Here is a 17465-nt window from a genome sequence, read left to right on the forward strand (position 1 = left end):
CTGTTGAATTGGTTTCAAGAAATAGAGAGAAAAATTGATATTTTCTAAAATAAACTCAACAAAATAGCTCTTACATATTTCAAGATGATTTTCTGAAGTTCAAACCGAGCATCAGAAGAAGGAAGAAATTTTGTTTTAGGGTATTCTGAATAAACTGTTATAATTATTTCACTGCTATTCCACCATTATAAAACTGCTGATATACTGGAATTGTTATCACACACAACCATACAGACAATATTTGAATGAAAACGCCTTGTTGTTGCCAGAGGTCAGAGTGCAATTAGATGAGCTACAGCAGCAGAAAAACACTGGTGACACTCCTGTCAGCTAACAATAGACAATTGAGCCTACAATTCACACAAGCTCAAAGAAAAAAGGGCTGCCTGCTCAGATTAGTCATGATTTTTTGCTGTGATATTTGGATTGTAGGATCAGAATTTGGTTTAAACAACATTAAAACGTGGATTTCCAGCCTTGTATTGACAATTCAGGTGGTATAATATGTAGAGGACATTTTCAATCCGGACCAAACTTTACATTTTTTTATTGAATTTTTAAAACCAAAATGAGGTACAACTTGGTACTGGCAAAATGTACGTACTCTTATAAAGTGTTGAGTGTATATCAAACATCTCAATATATTATGACAACCAGCCAGATGGGTTTAGGAAGGGTCAAAGTTACAGTCTGATTCTCTGGAGTTCTGTTTTCTGATCATGAGCACATGAGTAAGAGGAAAGAGCTGAGTGAGTGAGTGAGTAGAAAGATGAACGGATGTCAAAGAATGCTGTGTAAGTGGAACATGGGGTATTCCCTGACCCCAGATCATCAGACCACAAAGAAAGTGATGATTTACACCTCGACAGATCATGACTTTACATTCTGCAAAGAAAGTGAAAGTCAATTCAGCAAGAAAATGTTCAGTATGTGTTTTAAATAGGACTGTTAGAGGTAGAACATCAAAGTAATTCTATAAAATAAAACAAATCTTAAAATAGAAAACAGAACAGAATGTGTTTGTCCCTTTATTCTTTTCTTTTTTTTTATTAGTGATACATTAAAATAGTGTTATAGTTTTAGGGAGCTAGGTGACTTTTTATTTTAGACTGACCAGAATATAGAAGAGTGAAGAGTATTAGTAATAGAAGGTCAACAGTTGACAAAAAGTATCTTCAGACAACATATATTTACAGAGAAGAAAACAATTATTTATCATGTCACCATTTTTCTCAGAAAACATATTTCTACAGGTGCTGTTGAATTAAAATTCACCCCGGATGTTGGTAACAACTAAAGAAATCCACATATGCAAAGAAAACAAATTGAATTAGTTGACAAATGAAGTTATGTGTAATGAAATGACGCAGGAAAATAGAATTAAACACATGAAGAAAGGGAGGTGTAGAAAGGCAGAGAAAGCCCAGACAGCAGCTGAAATCTGTCAGTAGTTCTACAGCAACCCTCAGCCCTTCCTCATTGTAAAATAATATTAGCTGCTTCAGACCAACGTCTACATTTCCAGCATGATGAAGATAAAGCCAGGGTGGACATTTCAGCAAGACAATAATCCAAAGCACAGCAACGGAAAATCAAATGCTTTCAGAGAAAGAAAATCAAGCTGTAGAATGGCCCAGCTGTAGAATGGCCCGTATGCTAAATAAAGATCAGATTTGATAGATGAGACTCACAGAACCCTCAAAACTTTTACACTTTGTTGAAGTCTGTGAAAAAAAAAATCACGCCTGAGCAATGCATGTGACTTCATTCTCCATATGAGAGGGGTTTTTAAGCTGCCATCACAAAAAAGCCTTTTATATAAAGTATTTAACATGTTTCAGTAGTTCAGCCCTTTCTCCATGTGTCATTCCATTGCTATTAGAAATAACTAATTTTACTGATTTGTTTTGTTTTGTTTTATTTTTATGTTTGTATTGTTTAGGTTTAACCAAAATCTGGTTCAATTCCACGTCAACAGCTCCTTTAGAAATAATATTTCCCAGAAAAAACATGACATGTTCAATACTTGTTTTTCCTGCCACACACAGACACAGACACAGACACAGACACACAGACACAGACACACACACACACACACACATATATATATATATATATATATATATATATATATATATATATATATATATATATATATATATATATATATATATATAATGTATGTCATTGTTTATTTACCCTTGACCAGTTTTTTGTTTTGTTGAACACAAAATAAGATTTACTGAAGAGTGTTGGAAACTTTTAACCACTGACGTTCATAGGAAAACAATGGTTGTTTCCAACATTCTTCAGTTATCTTTTGGCTTCAACAAAGCAAGCAAGGGTGAGTATATGATGACAGAATTTTCAATTTTGGGTAAACTATCCCTTTAAAGCTATAATACATGAACTAATACAGACACAAAAAGCTCTTGCTTATTGACTGTGCCATCACAGCACTACTTTAAGCAACAGATTAACCACAACTTCCCTGTTATTTAATAATTTGGTGTAAATGATCATCTGAGTTTTATTTCTGAACAGTGACTGCATCTAAAGAACAAAACTCTTGCCAAATGGATAAGGTACAGGATATGACCAATCAGGAGCGAGCATTGCCTTAGACAAAAACATGTCCTGTGTCTCACCCTTGAGCTCCAAGAGCCACAACAATTTTAGATATCAAGGTCTACAAAAACAGCCCAAACCTTGAGAGCTTGAGGTGACAAACAGGAAAATTGAGCCATCAAATAGGACATGCCATGAACCCTTTAGCGTTTACACTAAACTGCATGTTTCTGTGAATGTGTGATGGGTGTTGCTGATGGGAAGGGTGGAATTTTTTCGTAGGCCAGACAATGACTGAGTATTTTGAAATAGATATGCTAATGTTTTTCTGTTGAGAAATGTCAAGCAGGCATCTTTTACTCAATGCCCCAAGTATGTGTAGATATGAGAAAGAAACCTTCGGGGACTTTAAATGTGTCTTTTTATTTTTGTATATATAAGTTGAGCATGATTTACGATTTTAGAGCATCTCTATCTTTTGAAGGTGAGACATTGCAGAAAAAAAAATCATTGTTTTTATGCACCTGTCAAGTTTAAGATTTTGGCCAATAGAAAAAAAAACATATATACTCACATTTGTACAGCTATCTTTATGGGGACTTTCTATTAATCTATAGATTTTTATAATGTACATACTGCATATTTTATACCCCCACCCCTAAACCCAACCCTCACAGCAAACATTCTGCTTTTTCCATTTTTAAAATACTTCATTCTGTGCAATTTATGAGAAAAAAGTGTCCAAAAGTATATATATATATATATATATATATATATATATATATATATATATATATATATATATATATATATATATATATATATATATATATATATATATTGAAGAGGTCAAAATTGACTGGTATTGCTGTAATTTCAGGGGCAACACACAGGCACACACACACAGTCATGTAAAAAAAGAAAACACCATATTGACCTTATTTTACAATAAGGAAGTGCGCTCGTTTTTGTGATGGTTTTAGAGCTTTTGATTCAGTTAACCATGGAAGTAATAGGAATAATGAATGGCAGAAAACGTCAACTTGGTTTGAGTGTGTAGTTAAGTGTTTTCATGATGATATATAAAAAGTAGAATAATATAATAAGCAAATATCAGTTTGAAACATCAAGCAGCATAACAAGCTGTTTTTAACATCTAACAGTCAATGGAAGTAATGCCAAAAAGTTAGTTTTCCTGATCAGGACATAATAAAACATCATCTGGTCCTTGGTGGGTCTTAACATTTGGAAAATAAAAACTCATATGAACATGACTGGATGTTTATCTAGAGTAGGGGTATCATGTTTAAATGATTTATTTATATTTAGAGTTGAAATCAGAATTATTAGCCCCCTACGTATATGTTTTTTTTTCAATTTCTGTTTAGAGAGAGAAGATTTGTTTCAACACATTTCTAAACATAATCATTTTTAATAACTAATTTCTAATGACTGATTTATTTTATCTTTGCCATGATGACAGTAAATAATATTTGTCTAGATATTTTTCAAGACACTTCTATACAGCTTAAAGTGACATTTAAAGGCTTAACTCGGTTAATTGGGTGAACTAGGCAGGTTAGGGTAATTAGGTAGGTTATTGTACAATGATAGTTTGTTCTGTAGACTATCAAAAAAATTAGCTTAAAGGGGCTAACAATTTAGACCTTAAAATGTTTTTAAAGAAATTAAAAACAAAGAAATTTGTTTTTATTATAGCTGAAATAAAGCAAATAAGACTTTCTCCAGAAGAAAAAATATTATCAGACATGCTGTAAAAAATTCCTTGCTCTGTTTATTTAGGAAATATTTAAAAAAGAAAAAAAAATCAAAGGGGGCTAATAATTCTGACTTCCACTGTTTATGCCAAATGTTAAATGTCAGAAATCTCTGTAAGTGTATGCTGTAAATGAAATTTCCCTAAGGGGACAAATAAAGTTAACTAACTGACATACAATAATAGTTTATTTAAAAAAATTATGGAAGCTAAGATTGAGAGACCATGGGACACAGTATGATTCAGCTGCCTGTATAGAGCCATTTTAATCAGCAATTATTTAAAGTTTTATAGTAAATTCCCAGGTCATTCTGGATGATTTTTTTCTCACTGTTCTTTTAAATGTTGTTCTAGTTTCCTGAGGTTTGTGGGTTTCTGTTTCTGCACAGAATTTCAGTCAGTATGAGGTCTGGGCTTTGACTGGTTTATTGCAACACCATCACCATGATTTATTTTTTTGTTCTAGAGGTCTTATGGTTTGTTCAGTTGCAACTATTCAAACTTTGCTGCCATGTTTTTAGAAAGTAGAGGCTTCCTTCTCAATTCAAACATGCCATACTGTCCAATTGACAATAAAAGTGATTTGATTTTACTGTCATAAACTTGAGTTGTCTGTTATTGTTTTAAAATGTCTGATCTTAAGCTGAGATGAACCAATTCCTAACATCCCATATTTGCTGGGATGTTAGGAATATTAGTGTGTGTGTGTGTGTGTGTGTGTGTGTGTGTGTGTGTGTGTGTGTGTGTGTGTGTGTGTGTGTGTGTGTGTGTGTGTGTGTGTGTGTGTGTGTGTGTGTGTGTGTGTGTGTGTGTGTGTGTGTGTTTTCAACATTTCCACTTCCTTACTGTAACCACTTACCTAATAATTAACTTCCTAAGTGTGGAATAATGGACTTCTGATTGTTTGGAAATAGACGTACTGCCTCTCAAAAACCGATGACAGAAACAGTTGCTTCTCTGAGATCATTGCTGATGTTGGCATTATGCTAAAATAACAAATTGACAAAACATCTGATTTAATAGAAATTCTTACACTCGCCGATGATCAGTTAATTAAATAGATTTGAATAGCAGTGCTATGGTCATGTGTAATTAGACTTCATCTTCAGTGTTCAGTCTTTTGTACAAGAGATTACACAGCCTTATTTGCATATTTACCTAACATTTTACAAAATTTTCATTGTTAACAATTTCCAGAAGAATTTGCAGTAACTTACTGTAAATCAATTACAGCAACCATACTGCATTTACAGCTCCGTTTATCCTGCTGTATATGTATTTACAAAATTTGATGAATATCTTTCCTGTAACATATACAGTAATTCACAATGCAACTTTAAAATACAATAAAATATTGCAGAACTGTCCTACAGATACAAAAAACTTTATTGGTGTATAATAAAAAAAATGTTAGCATTTCTTAATGTAACCAGTCTACAAGTAAGATGATACTATTTTTTTTTACAGCACTTAAGGTTTCATTGTCAAGTACTCACACATATCTAAAGAATGATTATGTACTATGAATGTGAATGATGATCAGTTTTTTTTTTCTTCACAATTGTCATAATTTAACGCCAAGACTTTTGAGGGGATCTGACAGTAATGTCGCTTCATACAAGTGTGAGGAACAGTTTTTATTACATGATTTCTACTACTTGTGTGTAATTACAAAAAATCTTGGCACTTGGAAATCAGTTTTGAAAAGTTTGCATTTGTAAATGTGTACAGCTAAATCAAGGCTGCCAACAAGAGGCTTTTTCTTCCAGGTTACATAACTGAATGCATAACTTGGCAGAACAAATATATCTGGCAAACCCAATACACCAAAAAATAAACATCTGACTATACTAGTGCCTAGAGGCTGTATGCAAGAGATAATTATTATTCTGGAGATTTGAGAAATGATTCAGAGCCAGTCTTGTGTGAACCTGTTTTGTGGTTGCGGTGCCAGGAGTGGAAACTGTGGTTGCTGTCAAAGAACAAACTGTGGTTTGAATCTTCTCCTCATCTGCACGCATTTCCACAGCCTTAGTGATACTTCTATTACATACACAGACTAAAAAACCATGAATGTATTACTTTATCTTAATAACACTAAAACAGACACACAGAAACCCCTAATGTATTTGTAGGTTAAAATGAAAGCATTTTGCAAGTGTGAATAGTAAAGTACTTTTACATTTTGGGTGACAGTAAGTTTAAACTTTTTTTACATTGTTATTTTCAAAGAAACCTGAAAAAAATATATATATCAAAGCTTTATTACCTGTCAAAAATTCCATTTGAGCACTGAATCAGCATTTTAAAATGATTTCTGAAGCATATTGAATATTAGCCCCCTTTCATACTGTATTGCTGTAAAATTACCAGAGTGATTTTTACCTGTAAACTTTAAAATGCATTGCTTGCACTCAGCAGAATTACAGCAATTTACTGATAATGTCACAAATTCTCCTTTTGGAAAATTCATTATTTTTTGAAAAGGTTCTGTTCACACATTATCTATGCACAGTGATTAACTGGTAATTTTCCAGGGAAAAATCAGTTTGTGTAAAGGGGTTTTTACTTTTATTGGAGTTTTATTTTTATTTATACGAAAAAAAGTCACACTTTATTTTGATGGTCCATTTGTTGAATTTAGGTTACATTGCATCTACATGCCAACTAACTCTCATTAGATTATAAGTAGACTGTTAGGTTGGGGCTATAGGTTGGTGTTAGGGTTGGGGTAAGGGTTAGGGTTAGTGTAAGGTGACATGTACTTGCAGCATTTCTTATAGTCAGTTAAATATCTGTTTAGCAGCAGTATCAACAGATATTAAGCAGACAGTCTACTAAAACTCAAATGGACCATCAAAATAAAGTGTTACCGAAATAAACAAAATATTATTTATGATATATAAAAAAAAATATGAAAGTACGGTTCCCACATTTTCATGAACAGCAGATTCAATGACTTTCAAGAACTTTTCATTTGAACTTTAGGGACTTTTAAGAACGTCTAATTTTAAATTTTCAATAGAATTTTCAATTGAATTAAAATTTAAATCAAGCACCTTTGTAATTCATACCCCAGCATATGTAGCCCCATGAAAGTCCTTACTGGAACTGTTAATAGGGTACATGCTGAGCTATTGTTTTTCCCATACTAATAAACTTCCGGTGACCTGTTGTTGTGAGCTTTTTATTTTATTTTATAAGGTTTCTTTTGCAGCACCCATGTTGTAATGTCATTAAAATACAATCAGTTAAAGAGATTTGGCATTCATTTAGTTGCTCAAATGTAAAACGAGACAATAAGCCGTTTACTCGTATGTGCCTGTCAGAATCGGCAGGCTAGCGCAGAAGCTCCATTGAATATACTGGGGTAAAATAAATGCTCATATTGTAAAGACATGGCAGGGAAAATGTAATTTAATGCTGTGCTTCTTGTACAATCTGAGACCCACTTTATGTCAGATATCACTCAGCCAGTGGAGATCGCTGATTTTAAAGATAACAGACATTAAACGTGCCGAATTTGCAGAGGCATACAGTTTACCGGACACGATTAAACCAGGTTACTGTCAAATTTAAAGTCCTATTCGCATGCTTTGGCATATACCCTATTTAACATTTCACTTACACTTAATATTTACACTGAAAATGTCAAGTAATTTTCAAAAAGTTTGACCGTTTTAAAAAGTCATATTCAAAGAACTTATAATGACAAATAATAATAATAATAATAATAATAATAATGAACTAAAATCTGGTGATAATTAAACGCGGTTTCTGAAATATTGACAAAAATGTGCTCTATATGTCAATGTTATTGTGCAAAATTAAATTTAAGATTTTTAATTTAGGAATTTCTCTGTTTTTCATCCTGTATTTAAGTAAAACTGTTGAAATAAAACCATTAACAAATTTAGTCCAAGCAATTTCAAGGACCCATGTTTGTTTTTAAGTACTTTCCAGGCCTTAAATCCATTCACTCTTTTAAGTACTTTCAAGACTGTAGAAACCCTGTATCCATCATTGTTAATGTAACACAGTTTCAATATTGTATAATCTATTGTTTTTAATTTTGTGTTGAGGTGTCTGGCAAGACATTCTTCATTATAGACAACTAAATTGTATTCAGCTAAAGTATAAAGGAAAACAAGAGCATTTGTGAATGAGCTGCATTACTGCAGAATTGTATTAAACATTAAAGATACAATAAATAAAATATCTATATAAATAAAATAAAATACATTTTAAGAGTCCAGATCATGCCACTTTCAACTTCTATGGTTATTTCACATTTTCACATACAAAGAATCAGTTTTATTCTTTGAGTGTCTTGTTTGGGGAATCTGAACACTTTTGGTACACTTCAGGCACACATTTCAGGCACTAATATATAATCTTTACATGCCAATATGTTTCTTTAAGCAACCATTATGGAGACTTTAGGATCAAACTTTGCCTATTGAAAGACAGACCTCTCAAGCACACAGATTAAATCCAAACAAACGCAGACTTACTCAGGTCACAAGATGTAGATACACAACTTAAACCAGTCTTAAACCCTCACCAATAACCCTTACAGACACATATCAAAAAGACATCTTCGTGATTTCAAATTAACTAGAAGACAAACATTGCGCTCTAGACATCACATGCTCGCCTGCAGCATGTATGTGCGTGTATATGTATGTGTATGTGTGACTCAGTGTTTGCAGTCTGCACGGGAGCTACTGAATCACACTGTTCTGCAGTAAATATGCTGTTGTTTGTGTTGCTCTTATCTCTTCTTACCTTGATTCAGCTTGTTTCCCCACACTCACTGTCTGGACGGTTCAGGAAGTGTTCATCAGTCTGGAGAAGGAAATATCATTAATTGGCAACATACTCTCTGTACACTCACAATGACTTTTGACACGCTTATTCGGTTTGGAGTGTGACTCGGATTGAGTCATCAGCAGGTACAGTATAGTATTTTTATTATTTATATACTTATTTACTTATATAGTATGAGTAAAGAATTTTTTATTATTTCAAATATTTCACAAATCTAGCAGAACCAAACAATTAAATAATGTAAGTTTACATTTTAATGTATACTTACTTACATTTCATCATTTGGTAAAAAATGTAATTTAAATTTTTTCCACTTCATCAAAAAATGACTACAAATGTGGTAATGTGGACAAATTAAAAATTAAACTAAATAACATGAAACGTAGATAGCGTGGTGAAGCAATGACATTAATTGAATTATGTACTTTAACTCAAAACGGGATCATGAAAGGAGCATTCAAAACAGGCCCGTAGCCAGCCTGATGAAAGGGGTGTTTTTTTTTTTTTTCAAAAAGTGGACCATTTTGTAGTTATACGCCTCAGCTTCTATTTATATATGAGATTTAAATACTGCATTTTAGTGACATTTTAAGCCGTTCTTGTTTTTTTTTTTTTTTTGCTGAAATAGCTAGTCAGATGTCATCATAACCACACTTTTTGATGTACTAAAAATACTTACTAAAAATTTGCAATAAAGAAAAATTAAAACAAGTATTATATTTAAAATACAAATTTATTATATAGATGATTAAGAAAAAATAGGAATCTGAAAAAAAGTTTAAAAAAAAATTTGCCTACTGTCATTTATTAGACAAAAAACAAACTGTCCAGCACATTCAACTGTCCTTAGTCACAATTTGGGCACTGCATTAAAAAATAATAATTAAAACATAATAATAACAATAATAATAATAAATAAATAAATAAATAAATAAATAAATAAATAAATAAATAAATAAATAATAAGAATAATAATAATAATTAATAAGAATAACAACAACAATATTAATAGCCGTTTCATTCCGCTATGGTGACCCCAGTTTAATAAAGCGACTAAGCTAAAAAAATGAATGTATGATTGAATGAATAATAATAATAATAATAATAAAAATAAAAATAATAAAACAATAATAATTAATTTTTCTTAATTTTTCTAGCCTCTTTGGTAAAAAAGTACATTTGAAAATTTCTGGATATCAACAATAGCCAAAATATATTTAAATTCATTTAATTTGTTCGCAATGAACACAACGAAAGAATGTTTCTTATCGTCTTTAGCATTAAAAACATATATCTGGGATGTTTGGTTTAATCTTGTTAAGTTTTTTGGGTGTGATGCAAGTACGCATTGCCCAGTTATGTTGGATCATTTTTAAATCTAGTATTAATTGACAAGTTCTGTGCTTAATTCAATTAGTTTAATACACAAAGGTTTAGAATGTGTTAGTAGACTTCCTTTGATTGGTGTCAACAAAAAGAAGAATCATAAATAACTAAATAAATGAATTATGCTGCATGCACCTTATAAAATGCGTCTGTATAATCTAAATATGGGTGAATGTTGTTATTTGATTAAATGTGTGAGTTTATAAGTTCATTAACAGTGAATTGAACTTGAGTAAACTTTGCATATTTTGTTACTTATCAAAACTTTTACAACTTCACCGGAAATAAAAACTCATGCCCTTACCATTGTTGTGAAGCACAGAAGCAATAAGCATACTGTATTACTGTGCATTGCAGTGCATAATTCCTTGTTAAATATGTATTTAATGGAGAGCAGCCTTGCATAAGACCTTATTTAATCCATTAAAATGCTTGCTCATATTTTCCCAGTGCCCTAAGAGGTGACTACAAAACCATGATGATTCACATGGACTCTTCTGTGTGCTTAAGGCAGAGTGGAAAAAGATGGATCCTTGAGATGCCAGAAACACCACAGAAGACATACTGTTCTACCAAGGACAACCTGGGGAAAGTAAAATGTTGAGTTGCTTTGCCAACACACTCACACAAACAGGAGGTCACTGCCAAACACACAGTACACAACACGTGCAGCTGCCTCTGCTATATTAATCAGAGACATGTGAAAATATTTGTGCGAAAAGAAACAATGCATGGAAAAAATCGACATGAAGTCAATCCAAACAAGCCTGAGAGGAGCTCTGTTTTGGGAATCCTGACCTTCTGCTGAGCAAGCTCAATTCTGTGTGAAGTGATTTTTACAGCCTACTATGACGCTAAAGCTGTGCTGACTGTATTGAATTTGACAATAAAGTCACTGATTAGCACAGTTATTAATTTGTCAGTAATGATTTGATTTGTTCTCAGTATCTATGCATTTTTCCCCTAAATCACAGAAATGTCTATCAACTGTCAAACTATACATGCAGACCTTGAAAATTTAAGCCAATCCAATCATAGCAGTGGATGTTTACTTCTAAATCTACAATTCACCATTATTATTTATTGCTTTAAAAATTATGTTTTTTAAAGTAAAAATAAAATGAAAAGGTGAGAAAGAGTACAAAATAAACACTGTTACCCCTTTAGGTCCTGTGAAGTGCTTTGAAATGTGCATTTTTTATTCAATGTTGTGATCTCAACTGAAAGATAAATCGAGGGCGGGGCATAAATTAGCCCCTTCCCTTTAAAAAACAGCCAATAGCGTTTAGTTTTTATCACAGCTCTACCAGTGGTTGAGGTCTAGCGTATCAAATAAAAAGAAGTCTTGAAGAGGCGGGGCATGTCGGATACTAGAGAGCATTTGATTGGCTAAGATTTGATGAGATACTGAAGTATGAGGTGACATCAAAAAAAAAAATGCTGATAATTCAGGCAGTTTTATTTAATTATTTTTAATTTATTTATAGATTCAGTTTTTGTTATACTGTATCTTCTAAACTCACTGTTTTGGATTTTATTCCAATTTGATCCTCCTTACACTGGCTGCCTGTTAAATTCTGTATTGATTATAAAATATTGCTTCTTACCTATAAAGCTTTAAACAATCTAGCTCCTGTTTATCTAACAAACCTTCTGTTACAACCTGCTTTTTAAGATCTCGAAACTCAGTGCTTCTGGTAGTACCTAAAATAGCAAAGTTGAGTAAAGGAGATCAAGCTTTCTCATTTATGGCTCCTAAACTTTGGAATAGCCTTCCTGATAATGTCCGAGGTTCAGACACACTCTCTTAGTTCAAAACTAGATTAAAGACCTATTTATTTAGTAAACCACACACACAGAATGCATCACATAATGATATGACGCATGAGTGTGGTCAATACAGGTGAGTGGGCTTGACAAACCACCTATATAACACACTCCTCCAGTCTTAATGTAGCAGATATTCTGTTAGAAATACTCTTATGCTTTACCACTTTGTTTCACAAATTGTTGATGCACTTCATTTTTGCATCTATTGTTTATATACACTATGAGCAGCAGCTACGTTCATTTATTCTCTATTTCCACCAGGGGATACTCATCCCGGGGCCTCTAGAGATTATGCAGTGCCATTGATGCGATCCAAGACCTGTGAAGAAATGATGCCAAGGTGTCCATAATCCTGGACCAGGCCATATCCTGAGCTGATGCTGCAGCGGTCATGGAGGAGCGGAGAGCAAGAGGCTTATTCCTGAAAGACCACAGTGACAGACAATTCTTGGCATTGATCTCGTGGGCCAGCCTGAACACCCGCTGGTGACCTACTCACACCTTCAGTTCTCCACGATGGATGTTCACCGGCCAAAGGAGAAGTGGTCACGCTAAACTGAGCTTGGTTTCTCCAGAGGTTTTTTCTTTCACTTTCGTCAATTAGTGAAGTTTGTTTCTCGCCACTGTCTCCACTGGCTTGCTCGGTTTTGGAATTGTGGAGCTGCGCATCGATGGATTTGCTCTTCAGTGTTTGGACTTTCAGCTGTGAAATTTAAACCAACTCTGAAAACTGGACTGACAGTTTCAATTCACTAGAACTTTTATGTTAAGCTGCTTTGACACAATCTACATTGTAAAAGTGCAATGGAAATAAAGATGAATTGAACTGAATTTGAAGCACACTAGCTTATACATATCCTTAAAATTAACAAACTGAAATCAACATCTAAGAGTTTTTATTTTAATTTCATGGGACCTTTGAAAATGTGTATACTGAGCTTGTCACTTGCTTTGAAAAAACAATCATATTCAAACAGCACACATTCAAAATGATTCCACCACTGTTCATTTCTCATTTAAATGTGTTTATCTACTAGAATTACTTTTTGACTGACTATAAATGGCATTTTAACAGACAGGTTTATGAAGGTTTGAACTAAAGCACGATTTGTTATTATATATCTTAACATAAATACCCCATAAATACTGTGTTTGTCTTACTCTCAATTTCCACACGCAAAATGACATGGAGCCTGAGTCTGATTTAAAAAGTCCAGTTTATATTTGACTCACTGTAAAAGCTTTGTTCTTTGTTTCAGTTATTTTTCTTATCGGCATTTCTATTGCATCATACAGCCTTATGGTGAAATTAGTGGGGTTTTTATATGCATTTCAGACGAAAGGAGTGATTTTGCAATAGTGAAACTACTCTGTGTTTGACGCCACTAAGTCAGAAACATTTGCGCCGGGTAACCTTCTAATGTTTACACATTTCAGAATAAGCAACACAAATGTAAAAAAATAAAAATAAAAAAATAAAAAGAATATGTTTGCTCGGAACAGAATTATCTATAAAGCAATATGCTAAATGTTCCTTAAGCTGCCAAAAGTGAGCCCTTTCTTCAAATATATTGGTGCATTTAATGTTGAATTTCTAAGCAAATTGTGTGCTTGAACGATTTTGAATGAACGCTAGTCAATATACAGTTGAAGGCAGAATTATTAGCCCCCTTTGAGTTTTATTTTTTTTTTTAAATATTTCCCAAATTATGTTTAATAGAGCGAGGAAATTTTCACAGTATGTCTGATAATATTTTTTTTTCTGGAGAAAGTTTTATTTGTTTTATTTCGGCTAGAATAAAAGCAAATTGAATTTTTTAAAAACCACTTTAAGTTCAAAATTATTAGCCCCTTTAAGCTATATATTTTTTCAATAGTCTACAGGACAAACCATCATTATACAATAACTTGCCTAATTACCCTAACCTGCCTAGTTCACCCAATTAACCGAGTTAAGCCTTTAAATTTAACTTTAAGCTGTATAGAAGTGTCTTGAAAAATATCTAGTCAAATATTATTTACTGTCATTATGACAAAGATAAAATAAATCAGTTATTAAAAATGAATTATTTAAAACTATTGTTTAGAAATGTGTTGAAAAAAATATGAAAGATAAACAGGGGGGCTAATAATTCTGACGTCAACTGTATAATGAAATAATAATAATAATAAATTATTTCTCTTTACCTTATTTTTCTCTGCATAAAGTAGACCTAAATCCCATATTTTGAGAAAAGCTGTATTTTTTTTTTTTTTTGCCAAGAAAAGTCAGTTACCAAATTTATTGTGTTTCTCTTCCAATATTACATTCCTAGTGCTTTATTATGTTCCTCATAGTTTAATTAAACTTTTGGTCTGATGTGTGTGTATATACTGTTCTGTAGGAAAAAATTTATTCCAGAAATAGTAGTAATAAAGTGGAGACAACACTTCAGATTCAGCAGAGTTGGAATAAACCCTAAACAATCTTAAACTCAAATAATTATACTGTTTTAAATGTTGCCTTTAGACTTGCCTTTTGATGTGAATGAAGTTGCTCCTGGGCTGTTGACACAGCGGTTCTCTCTATCTCTCTATGTCAATGCAGTTTCCACACCATTGATAAGAGGGTTCTCTGTGCCACTTACCCATCCCAGGGAGATCATGCAAACTCCACACAGAAATGCCAACTTACCCAGCTGAGAGATACAGCATCTGGTCAGTTGGTGCATATATATATATATATATATATATATATATATATATATATATATATATATATATATATATATGTTCATAGTTACTACAACCTGTATATAATGTTCATAGTACATCCATCTGTAAATATCCTCATAGTTTTTTCTATAATTGCCCTTTAAAACTTATACCTGTATGCGGCACTTGCTGCCATTGCACTCCTGGTTTGACCTTAACTGCATTACCTTGTACTTATACATTTGTGATGACAATAAAATCTAATCTAATCTAATAATCAATTGTTATTTATTATGCTTTATTAATAACGGCACACTTGTCTGTGATTTCACACTATGAATTTGTAGCGCATTACAAATAATGAGCTGGAAAATAAAATACTGCAGCTAAAAATAGTCAAGCAGGAATGTTAAACATATTCCAGAATGATGCATAGAACTTTTAAGTAATGACTTTACACTGCACCTCTGGGACATTGTGGTGCACAGGATATTACATCACTTGGAAAACCAGTGGCTCTGGGAGAAATTAGAAAAATGTGTAGAGAAACAAAATGTAGAGTGGAATCATCCGGAAAAGAGGAGAGGGGGGAAACATCTGGAAGCAGTTAAGCATATGGAGATCAAGCTTAAAGAGATAGTTCACCCAAAATGAAAAGGAAATCATTCAATCTCCCTTCTGTGGTTTTAAATATCTATAAATGTTAAAGTCAAAAGAAGATGTTTTGAAAAATGCTGGCTACTGGGGCCTGTTCATTCATATTTGGGGAAGAAAATACTATAGAAGTCAATGGGTCTCAGTCAGTAAGTAATGTTTCAAACATTTTCATATGTGTTTTTTTGTTTGAAATTCAAACAGCAGTGAGTAAATGATGACAGAATCTCTTAAAAGTTATTAGGCCTGAGAATTGTAATACCACAGTTCTAAAATCCAGACATTGTCATATTAGAACTATTAAAAACCCAGGTAGCAAAAAAATATGGCCCAGATTTGGCATAAAGCTGGCACAGCAAGCAATTATCCGGCACTGGCATACAGCATGTGGTCAAACATGGAGTTTGGCAGAGGTGGCACACAAGACTTGGGCCAGATATCAAATGTAGTATTTGGCCCAGATTTTAAAAATGTATATGTGGGCCATGTAAGTTTGGCCTATCTTGACCCACTTTTAAATTACATTTAAATTATTTTTGAGTAAAGAAAAAAATCTTCTAAAAGTGCAGCCATAAAGCGAAATGCTTCACGAGTCCATCAAAATTATTCCAGTCGTAACACACACCAACACATCAGGCCCAGTTATGGGTTATTAATTTGGCTGAGACATTGCCCAGATATGGTCCATGTTTGGCCTTTGTATGGAAGCCAGACTTGGTCCAATCATGGACCGTAATTCACTGTGGCATGTGGACCAAGCAGAAGCTGATTGTGTGGGCCAGGGAAATGTTGCTATGAGCATGAAGTTGAGAGCTAAGATGATACCTAATTATGGGCATGTTACTTCTTTCTCTTTGTATCATAGTAATGTAGTGTGACAAACTTGGATTGGCTGTGTGATGCTTCATGTAGTCTAGTTATCACCTTCACTTGTTGTCCATGTGGTAGATCTGAATCTTCACTTCTTCTGTGATGATTCAAGCTTACAAAAAAGCAGAGCGCCGGTGAATAAACCGAGTGTGAAATCTATTAGGATGAGAAACGACTTTAAAATTCCTGAGCGATGCGCCTGATGAAGGGGATGAATGAATAATTCGTGGTCGCTCTTTATCTCCCATAGACTCTATTTCTGGGATGGCGACATCAGTGAAAGTTACTTATGGAAAAAACACGGTGACTCAGAAATGCGCTTGGATTATGTGTCTGTATTGTTCCTCTTAGTAAGTTAATCGTGTGAGTGTTTTCACGCAAAACACGTTGGTTAATCGTGATTTCAACAGGTTCACGTTATTGTGTGTCAGACTGTGATAAGGCCTAACCACAAAACATTACTAAGCTCTGCGTTTCTTGCATGTTGGTGGTCATTGTAGGCGTGCTGCCACCGCGTGGATGGAGCGTTATTAACAACCGAAATAAGAGAAATAATACGGTTTCTTTGACTGGGATTCCGTGAATTTGTTCTTTTATCGAATTTCTGATTAATGTATCTTATTTAAGCGGCTTCAAAGTTGATTGAGGATATATATTTAAAGCTTATAATCCACTTAAATGTGGCTTAGCTGGATCGCACATCAATATTACGGATTGCGGCGGGAAAGTTCCGACGTTTCTGGATTAAAAGTGTGATACTAGAGTTGAAATATTTGAGCCTAAAAATTTCTACAGGATTAAAAATTTATTCTGAACGGATAGGACGTTCTTGATAGCAAAATTCCGACTCGCCGAC

The 17465-nt window shown here is 33.3% G+C and overlaps 1 long non-coding RNA gene across 2 annotated transcripts; it reads right to left on the reverse strand.

Moving 5' to 3' along the window:
• Positions 1-530: 530 nt before the first annotated feature.
• On the reverse strand, positions 531-17113 carry LOC141375368 (uncharacterized). 2 transcript variants are annotated; one of them, XR_015495698.1, is made up of 4 exons: positions 16664-17113; positions 9134-9193; positions 5205-5331; positions 531-885 (listed from the first exon to the last, which is right to left on the reverse strand). It is a non-coding gene; the product is annotated as an uncharacterized LOC141375368 (long non-coding RNA). The 2 variants fall into 2 exon arrangements; XR_015495699.1 differs by lacking the exon at positions 5205-5331.
• Between the last annotated feature and the right edge of the window lie 352 nt (positions 17114-17465).

This window comes from Danio rerio, chromosome 7 (genome assembly GCF_052040795.2).
Source record: "Danio rerio strain M-AB ecotype USA chromosome 7, GRCz13ab, whole genome shotgun sequence".
Classification (NCBI taxonomy): domain Eukaryota; kingdom Metazoa; phylum Chordata; class Actinopteri; order Cypriniformes; family Danionidae; genus Danio; species Danio rerio.